Source organism: Sipha flava, unplaced genomic scaffold (assembly GCF_003268045.1).
Source record: "Sipha flava isolate LNK unplaced genomic scaffold, YSA_version1 220_pilon_pilon, whole genome shotgun sequence".
Lineage (NCBI taxonomy): Eukaryota > Metazoa > Arthropoda > Insecta > Hemiptera > Aphididae > Sipha > Sipha flava.
In genome coordinates, this window is record NW_020272849.1 from 1,053,252 (window position 1) to 1,069,470 (window position 16,219).

Below are 16,219 nucleotides of genomic sequence, written 5' to 3' on the forward strand. Positions count from 1 at the left end.
ATATAATTATATAATTTTTTACTATAATCGTCAACAGTTTTTGTTAATTTTGAGATATCAATGAGTAATAATGTGAAACTGATTTTATCTATTGAAATTATGTAGTTATTTGTTGTTTATAATTTTCTATTAGTTAGTTTAATAAATGTTGTCGTATTTTTAATTTATTTAAATTATTAACATTTTGTAATTTTATGTATATTTATGATTGAATATTTCTTAACGTATCTATAAATATAAAAATATTGGGATGAGAATGATTAGAATTTGTATTGAAATGGACATGAAATAATTCACAAGCGTTCGTCGTTTTCGTCGATTCGGAAGAAGCCTCTGCCCAATCTTTAGGTTTAAAAATTGTGCGTTCGTTTAGTGCGTTGTACGGAGATAAAAATACAATGAAGACCAAGGTTTGCAAAAATATTTTGTAAAACATAAAATTACGTTGAATAGAAGTTTGTTATAGAGCAGTTCAATTTTAAGTTTAGGGAAGTTTACATACGTGTAATTCAGTAGCGAAACAATTTTAAGGGGAATTTACAATCCTTTAGGGCAGTTTACACGAGCCCGGGAAATCAAACATTAGTATACGACGGAGGAGTAATAACGGTCCTTTATGCGTGTGTGTAGATTGCCTATCGCGATTTTTCGTCTATTCGCGTCCGTCGTGCAGGTCTAATCAAACGCGGTTCACTTCGTCGTGCGAATCGTTGTGGTCGCGGGTGGCGCTAGCGACGGAGACGGATGGCCCCGTTCGGCGCCAGCACACCATCCCCCGACACCATTCGACTGTACGGCTCGCGCGCAGTCGGTTACCGGCATTTCGACACGCGTTACCGGTGCACACAACGTAGTCGGAAATACCGCGAGAACGTGCGCATACACTTACAAGCACACAAATACCTACACACAAAAACACACACACACACACACACACACACACACATACACACACTATTTTGTTTCGCTGTTGTCAATAAGCACATCTCGTGGAATAAGTCGAAGAACTATTACCGTTATACCGTCATCACCCGATTGCACGGGAGTACACACGACACGGCGTCAAGGTAATCTCGCGTAATAATTATAATAATACGGATTCCATATGGCTCGTTTCTGACGTGATTTCACAAATCACGAGACGACGAAAAGGTTGCACAGGTTTAACTCTCAGATCCTGTACCGCGACCTGTAGCGCGTATAATAACCGCATGGTTAGCTACCAGGCATTATTTATATGTTTGCGGATTTTTTTTTTTTTTTTGATTTTTCTCTCGAATCATGACCGAGAAGAAAAACTGAGGAGCTGCGCTGCAAACGAATAGTTTTAACTCAAGCGTACATATTCTAAAGATAAAATTATGATGTTCAAGTAAAACCTTGGTTTTTGTGTGTTTTTTTTTCGTAAAAATCAAGTGAAATTCATTGAACATATAAAATATATAAAGAGGCTTACGGTGTATTTCGGTATTGGTTTAGATATTTTATATTATTTACGTTGTATTACATTTCAACCGCTTATGACGGTGGAACTTAATTTGTTACTCTCCAACTCATCAGTTCGGGGAAGACTGTTATTATAGTAACTTCTGGGCTGAATAAAGTGATCATCCTTCGATAATTTATCATTTTATTGGAGTAAAAACCTATTTTAAACACATCTTGAAACAAAAGAGCTAAATTAATTAACGAATACTGAAGAGAAAACACATGTTTTATTTTTGGCGTGCATAATTAAAAAAAAACATTTAAAAAAAAATGGTAAATTAACTAACCATGTATAAAAGTTGTTATGCATTCAGTTTTGATCCTGACCGTTTTAAGAATTTTCGTGGCAAGAAAGACAAATTCGTTGAGAGTGGTTCACCGGACGTAAAAAATGTGTAGATGATGAGCTATTGGAAAAATACTACGTGATTAGGTATGGACATCGCAAGAAATTTCTTGATCGTGTGTGACTTTTACGTTCTTAGAGCGATTTCAACAAATAGCATGGTGAAGAAGAGTCTGTTAAAGCAGTGGTTTTCAACCTTTTTCGGATCGCGACCCTCTATTTTTTATTTTTATGTAATGTGATCCCTTCAAAAAAAAAAAAAAATTATGTTTTATTCATCAAAATTTGATTTAATTACCGATAAAATATTTACATGATGAATAATTTTCATTAATTAACACTTAAAAATTTCACAAAATAAATAATTTCCTTTTTTTTTTTTTTAATAATTCCTACGGAAAAACCATTTCATTTATTATTTTTGGCGACCCCCAGATTGAAAACCACTGTTCTATACAATGATATTTAACTCAAATATTTAGTATATAACTTGAAATTTCAACTTATTATTGAAATCGTTGTGAACCGTATTTATAACATATTAAGTGGTACCAGAAATTAAACCATTAATGTTATTGTTATTATTATTATAAATAAAGACTGGTTGAATTGATTAAGCTATATTGCAGCGTCAGTATTCAGTATTCATACACAATATAAATTGAAAATTTAATTGGTCCAAGGTTATGATTCCTGATTTACTTTAATTTTAAAACACTATACAATTGTTATTTATTCGACATCGACAATATATTATAATTGTTTTAATATTTCTATAAATGTGTAAAATAAATTATAAAGTTATGGATGATTTAGGTATTTTAATTATTATTACTCTCATGATCAACATGGTCAATGTTATATTAATTGTCATTATTTTTATAATTATAAAATTGCGACTATACATGTTTTATAAAAAATTTCAATATTATTATTGTTCTGATTAAATTGTTCTGAACAACTGGTTTATTCTTAAACTGAACTATTTAGAATAAGAAATTATTCATTATTTACAAAATAATCAATTATTCCAGAATTTATGCTATATTAATTATTTTGATTTGATTGATAATGTGCGTTATATGCGGTTACAACAAGCGCTCTCACTCCATACACGCACTACTACGGTCATTTAATCACAGTATCCATTGCCATTATATCTCGTATTCTAACACAGTGGTTTTCAAACTGGGTGTCGCGAATCATAGGTTTGGGGGTTGCCAAAAATAATGGATGAAATGATTTTTCCATAGGTATTATTTAAAAAAAAAAAACAAAGCAAATTATTTATTTTGCGAAATTTTTAAATGTTAATTAATCAAAATTATTTATCATGTAAATATTTTATCGGTAATTAAATCAAATTTTGCTGAATAAAACTACATTTTTTTTTTTTTTTTGAAGGGGTCGCATTATATTAAAAGAAAAAATGGGCGGTCGCGATACAAAAAAGGTTAAAAACCACTGGTATAGAATAATGAATAATGAATAATCGAACAACGAATAACCCAATAATGAATAAAGAATAATTGTAAAAATTAAAATGATGAATATAATTTTTTCTAAAAACTGTGATTTAATTAGTTTACTGTCAGTTAAATTAACTAATTATTTAATTATGAATTAATTTTTAATTTAACTGTTTTGTTTATTTATAAATACAAATCACAATAATTTTGTGAATGCAACCCATACATTTATGGGTTCCTTTGCATAGAACCTGAGATAAATTTAAAATTTTTATTTGAAGTAGTAATTCTATTGAAAAATTTTCGCTACCTACGTACAGCGTAATGCGTATGATAGTATACGCGTAAGGAATACAACGTTTATATAGGTATAATATGTATAAAGTACCTCAAAGATATGTATGGTTATTTTTGTACTTCAAATCTGATGTAATAGAGGTTTCTAATGTGCAATTATTGGTTGCAAAATGACCTAACATATCAGAATAATAATAAATCTATATTTTTACATTATGTACGAATCATTGTGTACATATATTACATAAGTACTCGAACAATCTTACATCACATAATATAAGAATTATTTAAATATCATTATAAAGTGTATAATATGTGATTATACTCTATAATACTATTGTACATTTACGAAAATTCATTATTTTTATCAGTAAATTTATTTTTAAAATCTAAGTTAAACTAACAGTCATACAATGACGTATTATTTTTATCATTGTATAAGAATCGAAATCTAAAATGTATTTTAGTCTGTATACTAAAAGCAGACTCAAATAAAAAAAAATAATAATTACATCTAAGAGACAGATCCTATTTTTTTTCTTTTATACATGGTTTTAAATTTGTTGTTCAAAGTCAGTGACTCCAAACATTTTTTATCGTACCCCACTCCCTACGTAAGTTTTTTTGAAAATCTTATACTCCCTATTTTATTTTGGATATGGAAATTTAATTTTTAATTTATTAAGTATTTGAACGCTGATTTTACATTTTTAAGAATTACAAATTTAATTTTAATGAACTTATAATATTTATAAATTTAATCTTAATTTAACGGTTAGGGTAATAACTTTATAGATAATTGATTTTAATTAATGTAGTTGATATGCCATGAGCGCATATTATCATTAAACTAAGTGAAACGTACACTAAATTAATTTATCGGTTCTCATATATAATAATATATATACCAAATTAATCTTTATGTATATTCTAAACATCACTTCATAAATTTAAAAATGTTATGAATTCTTCTCTTTTTGTTTACTTTGCAAATACGAGTAAACTATGCAATCAATATACGTAATAACTATTATTTCCTTTTTTTTTTTTAGATATATATAAAATTTGTATACTTCGTGATGACTGTTTGTACCTCTTAGTTTAGGAAATGCTTTTTCAACGTAATTTGAAATACAATTTTGAATTTGATAATATTTTTGATAAGTTATAAGTACCAAATTCTTTTGATTTTGTCAAGATGACTACAGTGAGACTAATATCCATTATCATATGTATTCACAATCATAAGTTTTTTGTACAATTAATTTTGATTTTCTTACTATCCATTCATTAAGAGTATCCATATTAAAACGTAATACGTAACTAACTAGAAGACGAAAAATATTAATTATATAAAGATAGATATAACATTGTTAAATATAATCCATCTAGAAATTAAGTACGTCTTAGAATTAATAAATTTATCCAGGCAATAAAACGATAATATTTTTGAATTTAAAGAGTCCATAACAGAAATAAGTATCATTTATATTTCATTAAATTTATCTGTACATGAAAACTATAAATACGATTTTTAAAATTAAGTATTACAAAATGTATACGTGTATGTATAATGTTATGATGCAGATAAGAAAATGTAAAATTAGCTTAAGAATTATCACTTAAGTGATCACTTAAATTATCACTTAACTTTATCACTTAAGAATCGATTTTGTGAAAATATTATGCGAGATTTGGTTTTATTTTTCAAATCTCATTTTAAAAACTTAGGCTAATTTAAATTTGAATCTCTGTACTACTTTAATAGTGTATAGTATAATGTGAAACAGTACATTTGGTGATATCTAAGTAAAGTTTTTCTACACTAAAATTTTATGGATGCTTAAAATAATAATTATCTGGATAATATGCGAACATATTGTATTTTTTACACATCGTTGAATGAGGTATATGACATTTTATTATTTTTATTATTTATTTTTTTTTTAAATTTGAAATTTTTTTAAAGCGAATGTTTCAAATATTATGAATATAAGATTTAATGAATTATTTACCTTAATAAATACTTTTTTTCTTGTACTTCTAATCTCTTTATTTATTAAATTTACTTGTAGCATAATTTATGTGCAATTATGAAGTGTATCAATTTAATGTTTTATAATTTTAGTTATTAGTAAAATATTTTTTTTATTTTTATACTATTATGAATAAAACTGAAATATTACATAGTTAAAATACGTAAGTATATTATTTATGTATATACTTAATATTTTATATAATGAAATCATGAAATTGTCTTTCTCGTAAAATCAAAAACTAAATTTTGTCATTTCATGAAATGTATTCTTTTATTACAGATACAATTGAAATATGTTTCTTTGTAGATATCATTGATAATATATTATTCTGATATTTTTACGAAGAGATTTTTTTTCCATATTTTTTTATTTACTCGTAGTGAATTTCATTTATTTAAAGTACCTACCATATTAAATGGCGAAATAAATATTTACCATTATTTCATTTTTTGTTGAAGTATTATATTTCCATAACAGTTGTAATTATAATTATAGTTGAATTTGTATGTATTACACATGACATATATTATATTTTACTCTTCAATGATTTATTTTTATTTTTTTATTTTGAAATGACCATCATTAATATAATCGACCATTAAAATTTTTTAAATAAAACCGAACGATTCCTCTACTACATAACAACAGTTAATCCGATATAAATGTGAACAATATTTTTTATTCCGTCAATGGATTTGTTATTAAAATCGGGTTGTTAGCAGTTTGTGATGGAACATATGGATGTCAAATCAATCATGAACGTGGACCTATAATGACAAACTGATGTTCTTAACTTAAAATATAAAGCAAATTCACTGAACAATAGAATAAACTATGCACCGTTGAATTAATTTCACTGTGAACGGTAATAATATTAAACGTTTTGTGCGGGGCTTAGTGTAAAATTCCCGAATAAACTTTAAATAAATAATTTCAAGAACAAAGGTTGAAATTACTTTTGTTAAGGTGCGGATGACATGGAAGGACTTGTATAAAGTTGCCACGCCCCATCCAATAGAATTTGTGTTTATAAACAATGTAGTGTGTACTTTTCTATGTACTAAATATTATCAGATTTGTAAGATTTTTGTAATTATCTAGGAGCAGTTTAAATCTATACTAATTACCAGTTATGTGATATAATTTAAAACTTTCACAATCCTACATTTTAGTTCGAATCATTTTTCCGTTTTATCAAATTATATTATAATTTCGATCCGGTCTGATCCATAAGCTATTACAGCTCGAAATTTGTTAGTTTGGACCGATGGTCCGATCTCAGTTCACTCCAACAAATTATTTTAAATTTAAAGTCCCATTTTGTTTGAAAAAAATTTAGCTAATGGTTGATCAATAAGCACCTATGCCGTTATTTTATCTGCACTTGAATTATCGGATACATTAATCAATCATAACGTCCGGTGCAAAAATTACATTTAAATATAACTACAAGAAGATTATGTAAATCATGGAAACACTATTATTTTTATTAAGAGTAGAGTCACTTTTTCTTTTATCCCGTGTAATCTAGGCCCAGAAATTAATTTCGAGCATGTTTTTTTTTTTTTGTCTGCTTAACCATTTATATCATCGTTAAGGTATTAAATAAAAAAAAAAAATATCATTCATCAAAAATGAGCCGTCTAGAATTTGGCACAATGAAAGTTCAAAAATAAATGACTTGTAATTACTGTACGTGTACAAATTTACAACTTTAAAATGTATTGTATTCGAAAATGGTTCATAGGTTTTAATTAATATTTATTTGTAATGTAAGTTCATCCGTTTAATTAATACGACTACAATTAACGTAGAAATATTGTTTTTTTTTTATCACAATAAAGCAAAGTGCTAAAGTTTTATTCATTGTTATTTTTGTGGGTAAGTAAACTTACCCTACAAATATGATACTACAATTATAATTTTGTAGACTGTTATTCAATTAGAAACGCATTATTTTTTTAACGATTTAATAAATTAGCCTAAGATACGAAATACATAGTAAGTACATTTCTATTCAGTATTATTATTAAACGTATATTAAGTTTTGATGAATCAAAAACTAAGAAATATTATATGAATTTATAATGAAAAAAAAAAAAAGATTTTTATTTATAAATATACCTTAAACAGAAAAAGTATGTAAAACATAAATTAGTGTTTTTTTTTTTCTATTAATAAGTTGTAATTCATTAGTTTGCAAATTAATATTTTGTCACGAAAGTTAATATATATGTTTCATTAAAATAAATCAGTATGACTTTTATGTAATTTAATATAATCTATTCGTGAAATAACTTTGGTTCATTTTATATGGATCAATATTTTTTCTATTGAAATGATGTACATTTTATTTGTTATGTTTTTATTGTATTATAAAGCGTGTTTAATAAGACATTTTATTAGATATTATTTTCCTATAGGTACCATAAGAAGATTAAGTTATAAGCATTTACGGTATATTACACAGTATGATGTAGAAAGATTAAGTTTGCGATGATTGTATGTAAGAAGAAACTAAGTATTAATTACGACTAAGACATACAGTTTATACGTGTTATTAAATGTGTGGGGCAATGCCCTACTGGGCCATGTATGATGTTTGCTTCTAATACAATATTTCATGACTTACAGTTTATGTTCCATACTATATATTTTTATATATTTGTAAATTCTATACGTCTAATATACAAATATAATTCTGAACACTAATTAGATACACTTATTTATATATTGCAAACACATCACATGCAGACATTTGAGTTAGTTTTTATTTGGTCTCGTTAGAAAATAATTTCCTCTTCGAACTTATACAGGCGGAAACATAAAAATCTTGTGCGTTTTTAATATTAAATAATTTTAATTTCACAATTTTTTTTTTTTTTTTTTTAAGTTTATAACTTGGTGATAGAAATTGAACTTGGAAGAGAAATTAAAACATTTAAAAATGTCTTTAAGAAGAAAATGTAAGTTTATTGAATAAAAGTTGAACAGGAAAGTTTTTTATTCGCTGAAAATATTTTCATTCCGTATAATACGTATCTATAAAATCGAAAATTGTCGACGAAAAAAAAAATGTAACTTCGTTTTCATTCATAACTATAAGTAAATAGCTTAAGAATTTCTCTTATACATTGTAATAACTATCATTCATCGCAATAAAATAAATGGTGTTACCAAAAAAAGTTCAAATACAGTTCGATTTCGATGATTATTTTACCGCCTGATACTAGGTCGGTTCCTAAAAGCACTTAACACCCGTTCAGATACTATCTTTAAAACATATACGAACACATCCATAACCATTTAGTTATGTTAAGTATGTATTATGTATGTGTGTGCATGCATACGCGTATGCATGTGTGAGTATGTGTGTATTATTTATATTCGCGATAGGCAATCTACATCTAATCATTATCGTGCGTTGCCTATTGCGTATAATATTATTATTAAGATTATAAAAAATGTATGTACATATCTGGGACTCGTTAAAATAAGAATAATACTATTTTAGATTAGACTGTGTATCTGAATAAAATACATGATACATTAATTTAAGAATGAAAACGGTCAAGCTTTCGTTGTATAATTTTGTATTTGTAACAAATTTCAAATGCGTAAAACATTATTTATTTTACTTTTTTTTATTGTTTATTAATTTTACTATAATAATCATAAAATCAGCACACTTTAACATAACTTTATACAGAATATTATAATGCGTCCATACTCGGTTATTGATGCTGTAGTACAGAGAATTTCCGATGGAAGTATAGTGCATTTTTATATACACTTTTGTGACATTTCCAAATCATTTACCGCGTTTGACATTGACTTTTATTGTTATTTAACTACTCGCCTTTTTAAGCTTTGTTACAATCCTGCACAATGACATAAGCCTACAAATGATTGGATATGGTCTTATAATCATACAAAGGCACTCAAATAATTTGCATTTTAATGTCTATGCCTTAAGTAATTTTTATGTTTCCTGCATTTTAAATAAGATTACGAATACGTCATAATAAATAACTCCGTACTACAGTAAAAATAATAATGATCACAATATATCTGCCAAGTTTCTCTATGCCGTTAAACTGTGTCGTATGCTTTTTGAAGATCTAGACTAATGAGAATCATGGTTTGTTTGTCGGCGAAAGATTCGAGTATTTTCGTTTCAATTTTAACATGGCAATCTGTAGGTTAAACATATCATAGCAATCTGTAGGTTTTAACATTGGCAAACTGGCCTAACTCTTGTTACCTTTACCGTCAGTCTATGCAAAATATAGGAGTTTATATTATTTTTCGCTTTTATATCTTAAGTCGTCGTCAATGAACATACTCGTCGTCAATTATTTTCTGATTGTGCGCCTTTCGACCAGAAAGTTATTTGCCATCGTTCAGTTCGTACGTGTTTGGTGTTTTCACCACCGGCAGAACTGTTATTCACCATCATCCTGACGATTGCCTCAACTAACCGTTGGATTTTTTTTTCCACTTATCTGATATCAAGTTGACTAATGCTAATCGGTTACTTTTTATTATATTTTTAGCTTGTGTATAATTATTATCTATTTATGTGTAAATGTATTTAAATTGTAGTATTAAGTTATTTACACTATTATTAAGTTTTTTTTTTTCGTTTGTTCAAGTTTTTTTTTTCGTTTGTTCAATAATATAAGAGTCTGGCAATATATCGTTACATTTTTTATATAATATACTATATGGCGTATATCATATTTCTTATATGCATAGAAGAACAAATAATACGTATCCGGCACATTTATTTGCGAGTCTAACTCCGGCAGATTTGTCTGTGGGATTCCACAGTGTTATTAAAAAGTCGGATATACGCGTAAACAAACAATAATAACTCTATATTCGTTTGTGATGATGTTTTACGTATTAAGTTTGTATTGAAAAATACTTCATGAGCAAATATCATGAATACATTTTCAACGTTAACAAATGCCAAACAAACGGTTTATTTCAAATCAACAACTGTATAAGAACTGCTGAATTATTTTTCAACCCTTATGACCATTAACAACCAGATTTTTGTTTGTCTATTTATTTCCAAAGATTTTTATGTTTTTCACATTTTAAACAAGATTACAAATACGTCGTAGTAAATTGCTCCTCACTGCAATAAAATAATAATGATAATAATGTGCCTGCCGTGTATCATTCCGAACCGTTCTTCCGAAATGTGAACCAATGAACTTGTCTTGGCGTTTGAATTATTTGTCCCTATTTGATACACATGGCTACGCTCTATACACATTATTTCAGATATAATTTTATACAAGATATAGATGAAACGTGCGAATAAAACTGTATTATATTTGCGTTAAAAAATGTTCGCGTGGATGGTTGCCAATATGTGTTTGTTAATTATTAGTTTTTAGTTGGTTTAATTTAATTAAAACTTTCTAAAATCTCAACAGCACGTCATGACTATTACTCACGGCTACATTGCTCAAAATTATTTTTTCCATGCCATCAAATTACACGTGTACGAGAGTATTGAATAATGATGTAATTTTGATAACATAGTTTGGCGACGAAAATTCATAAAAAGTCACTTTTAATATATTCACTAAAAAAATAATAATTTTTAATCTAATCTATATTTAATTATATTTATATAATTTAAAATAGAATATGTTTTTAGTTATGGCTCATAGATAATCTCTGAAACTAGTTATCTAATCGTCATAAGGTTTTAAATTTATATGCATGAGTTCGGTTCTTCAAGTCATTGTAGTTAATGTTATTGGGATTATCCCAATTAGTTATTATAAAACCAAAAAGTATAACACCTTAACTACCATGTGACCACCGGCTGTAATTTGATAATTTATTTTTAAACGGAACGGCATATTTTTTCATTATTTGTGAAATGTAAAACTTAAAATATGTTATTTTGATTTATGTCTTAAAATAAATGATTAGGTAACTAGGAGAAAACCGAGTGAATCAACTAGTATATTACAAAATGGACGTATCAAATTATTTGTTCGTTCATTGGTCGACCAATTATGGATGAAACCGTTTCTCTGTCACTTTAGTCTTCACATTGTTGTCCAATCAAAAAATACTTCTAGTGATTACACTTTTTAAATAAAACAGTGTTTTGGTCTTTAAAAATAAGTATATTTTAAATGAATTGTAATGTAGCAAAAATGAATTTACTCTTTGGTATTAATATTAAAAACAATTTAAAAATGTTGAAAACTATAAATCTCGTATAAATGTCTTATTTAGAATAAATCTTCGATCAGTGCTAAGAAGACATTTTAAATTAACGTGACTTACTTTTTTTTTTTATGGAAACATAAAATATACGATTCCATTATACACCCTGTGATTTAATTAGGGCATCATATTGTTTCCAATTAAATGAAATGTCTTCGGGTAGAAGCTTAGGGAAATTAGATCTAATATTATATGTAATCAAAATTCAGAGAGTTATAGTTTAATTACAAAAACTGTTTATATCAACGGTAACATAAATTATTAGATAGCAAATAGAGCCAAAATATCATTAGTTAAGATAAAAAGGTTTATGAAGGCCATAATATGGATAAAAAAAGTAACATAATTCTAATATGAATTGAAGATTATCTAGAAAGTAATAAAAAAACGTCACTACTGAAATGTATAAGATAATTTTCGAAAGGAATCGAAAAAAAAATTGGAAGAGTTTGGAAACTATATACCACTTTAAGCATAGAGGTCAACTGAAAATGGATTAGTTTTGGAAACATTTCGACAATTATTAAGATCAGCGTAGTACGCTAAAATGTGTATGATTTACTTTGGTGAGGTTAAATAATTGTGAATTGGATATTGATACCAGAACATGTAAAAAACTCATATTATCTATAAGTATAGAGTACATTTGAAAAATCGAACTCCTGATTTTACTCGATACACATATTTAGAGTTATGAATTCAAGGTATTGAATATTCTTAAATACCTAAATGAATAGTTTGAAAATGTTTCAACAACTTTCTTTTTAATAGAAATGCTATTAATTAGTTAATGCATTACTTAACTAATAGAAATGATTCTGTTTGATGGTGTTCAAGTTCAATTATTATACTATTTATTTTTTATTTTTTTTGAAACAGTAAATACATATGTATTGTTATTCAAATGCGTAAAATATTTTTATTTTAAACGAATATTTATTTATAATACATATACACACTACTCTGCTCGTTCAACTCCATGATAAATGTTGTTTTGATTCAACATCGCAATGAATTCACTTCAGCGTCATAACTCAAAGTAATTTTTTTCTGTCAGTGAATTTTTTTTTATAATAATATATAGTTAACAAATAATAATTAAGTGAGCAGTCAGCTTTTATACAATTACTCTGCCATTTCCATTTTTTGATTCCCCACAGAAAGTATGTAATTGTGGTATATCGTTGACACAGAGACATCCATATGCTTTACGTCTAAAAATCCCTTAAATATATCACTGAATAATTGCATTTGCTGATATTTTTTTCATTTTCAAATATATATATGCATAATATATTAAGCGCTTTGGATCTTTAATTTGTTTTCCCGTTCGTTGATTCCATTGCACAATGACACTTTGACACATCTTAAACGCATAATTAAATCTATAATAATTGAATTTCGAGACGGTATGTTTATATATATATACTCGTATATATATATATATATATATATATAAATATTGTATAATATACATTTAATTGGAATCGCAAAGTGAATATTAAAAAAAAAAAAAAAACAATTAAAATAGTCATGCTACAGTGTAAAACGCTCAGTAAAATATTTTTATTATATTGGATTAGTTTCTCAGCACGATGCGACTACTCAGTATCACACGGTCCAGTAAACTCAACTATTTCTCTAAATTATAAACTAGAATAGATTTAATTTGGAGTCCAATCAAAAGTTTAGATTAATTTGTTTTGGGTTTGATTTACTTCGGAATAGGTTCGCTCTGGATACAATGTAGTGAATAATAATAATAACATATTTCTGGCTATACTAAATTTATATTAATTATGTGTCATTAGTTAATTTTAGGTTTCTTTTTTATGATTTTGATCTTATTTTATTCAATGATATATACAATATATAATATATATTATAAAACTCTGCTGTATCCGAACATATCTAACATTGATATTACATATTAAATTTATACAATAAATACTCGTATATTTGACTTAATGTATCGTAATTTACGAGTATTTTAAATGAATATTAAATATTGTATTAAGTTGTACCTTAGTGTAAGTAAATAATTATAAATGGTCCCCATGCAACGGTGCAGTGTCACGGCCACGAAAATAAGGTAAGGTGAAGATTTCACCCTTAAGACACAATTCCAATTAGTAGCATGACTTTCTTAAAATACATCATATTTAGTTTTACAGAAAAATATAAATTCTCTATACACAAAACAATTTAAAAAAAAAAAATTTAATTAATAAATTATTTAAATTTGAAAATTTGTCACACGCGAATAGCCAAACTCTACACACACGTTTTTGTTGCCTCCGTGTTATGATAAGATTAGTGCCGCTTAAACTCGCCCTTAACATTATTAAACTGTTATCGTTCATTATAGTGGTGGGATAAGGAGAGTCAACGGGCAAAAAAAATTGTGATCCACAAAAAACATTAGTACATGAAATGTAACTAAATGCAAAAATCAATAACTTTTTTAAAAATATATAAAGGGCCTATTAACTACTGAACAATGAAGTAGGTATTGATATCTTTAAATCGACAAATGTAGTCCGTAAAAAGTCCGTTGACCGTTACCGCTATTGTTTCTTCGTCTAAAAAATAAAATAAAAAAAAAAAAAAAAAATCTGCATTAAAGAAACTCACATAATCACATCTGGTATATTGTAATAGTTCGCTTTTACAGTAAGAACAAGGCGTTTCAATGCGGTTAGAATTAAACGTGGAAAATATATAATATATAAGACTTACTTGAGTCATAGTTGTAAAAGGTGAAGTTCTTCGTTATGAGTTCAGTGAACGCATTAAAATATTTTTTTTTTTTATATGACCGGCATCGTAATATGGCTTCATGTGGCCACGATCAACCGGACTATCCTCTTGAACGCTATGGATTGCTCTTCGGTTTCGGATAGCTTAAATTCTAGTTGTGTTCCAATGTTACCCTGGAAGTACCGGTCGAGCATTCCGTTCACACTGACCTATACTTCTCCCGGCAACTCCTTTAATTGCCTGCAAAATTCGTATGATTCGGTCACACGATCACTGTTGACCGGACTGGCCTGTACGGCGTCAATGATGTTGGTCCGCATTGTGGTCGAATCAATACAAGCGATTGGGATTACAGATCTTTGGCGAATTCCCGTACGCCTATATTTGTCGATGGCGAATATTATGTTTTTGTCGAACGAATATGTAAAAACGTTTGATGTTATTGAATTGACGATTGTATTTGAATATATCGTTCGACAACATTTCGTTTGACATCGTTACAAGCGGACTGTTATAATTACCGAATGTGATGTGCGTTGCACAGAAAGCTCCTTCATTTATCACCGTAACAGAAGGAACATCAAGTTCACCAGAATTATTTTCGGTGATAGTGGCTGAGAAATCATCACCGGATACTTCAATGTCTATATGTTCTTTTATGTGTGAAGGTGCAATATTCACCTATGCCGTCGCCTTTCTATCCGCAGGAATGTCTTCGCTTTGCAGTTCGATATTGCTGTTTACGATAATCGCTTTCAGACTACTATGCATCGATCCCTTATTCGTGCTTATTTTAACATCATTCATCTGTGAATAATTAACCAATTTTCAGTCTACTTTTTTCACTATTTCAACTGTATAATTTGATTTTATAGATAAAGTTGCAAGTAAAAAGATGAGTTTTCAATAGGATCGTTTTCATTCGATTAATGTACAAAAATTGTCCAGTTCCGACCACTTACGTAAATGGAATTAATAAAATCAAGAGTTCCAAAATTTAACTATGTTTCAGTATAGTCAAAAAGAACATACCATGCGCGCTATCCCTTCACGGTATAATCTGGCCAGCATGCATTTCCAAATAGTTTTTTTCTCCATCTCGGCCATGCACATGTTGATATAATTTTTGATCTGTTGCTCAACATGGCAGTCCTGAATCAATGCATCTATATTCTATTCTAGTGTTTCATGTAAGCTCTACAAATACTCCCCTATTACCATATCTCACAAGTCAAAGTCCATGATCTCAGCGTCCATGTTCGCTGGAGTGGTTAGAAAATCTAAATTCCATACGTTGGTCGTTATGATTTATTGATAAACTTTCGTTTTTATTATTATACAATAATAACTCTATATTAGTTTTTGATGATGTATTACGTATTTAATGTTTATTGGAAAATACTTCATAAGCAAATGTCAAAAATAAATTGTTGACGTTGATAATTGTCAAATTTATTCAAAATATTCCGAATCAACAACTGCATTAAAACTGTTTTATTATTTTTCTATCGATATTACCATTCACAACTAATTTTTTTTTGTCTATTTATTTCCAGTGT

The 16,219-nt window shown here is 27.7% G+C and overlaps 1 protein-coding gene across 1 annotated transcript in view; it reads left to right on the top strand.

Annotated features, from left to right (window-relative positions):
- The first annotated feature begins 803 nt into the window (after positions 1–803).
- The window catches only part of LOC112683166 (neuropeptide CCHamide-2 receptor-like), a 204,314-nt gene continuing 188,898 nt past the window's right edge, over positions 804–16,219 (top strand). Inside the window, exon 1 of the mRNA XM_025554065.1 lies at positions 804–1,067. The gene's annotated coding sequence lies outside the window, so the exon portion shown is untranslated. The remainder of the gene's footprint in view (positions 1,068–16,219) is intronic.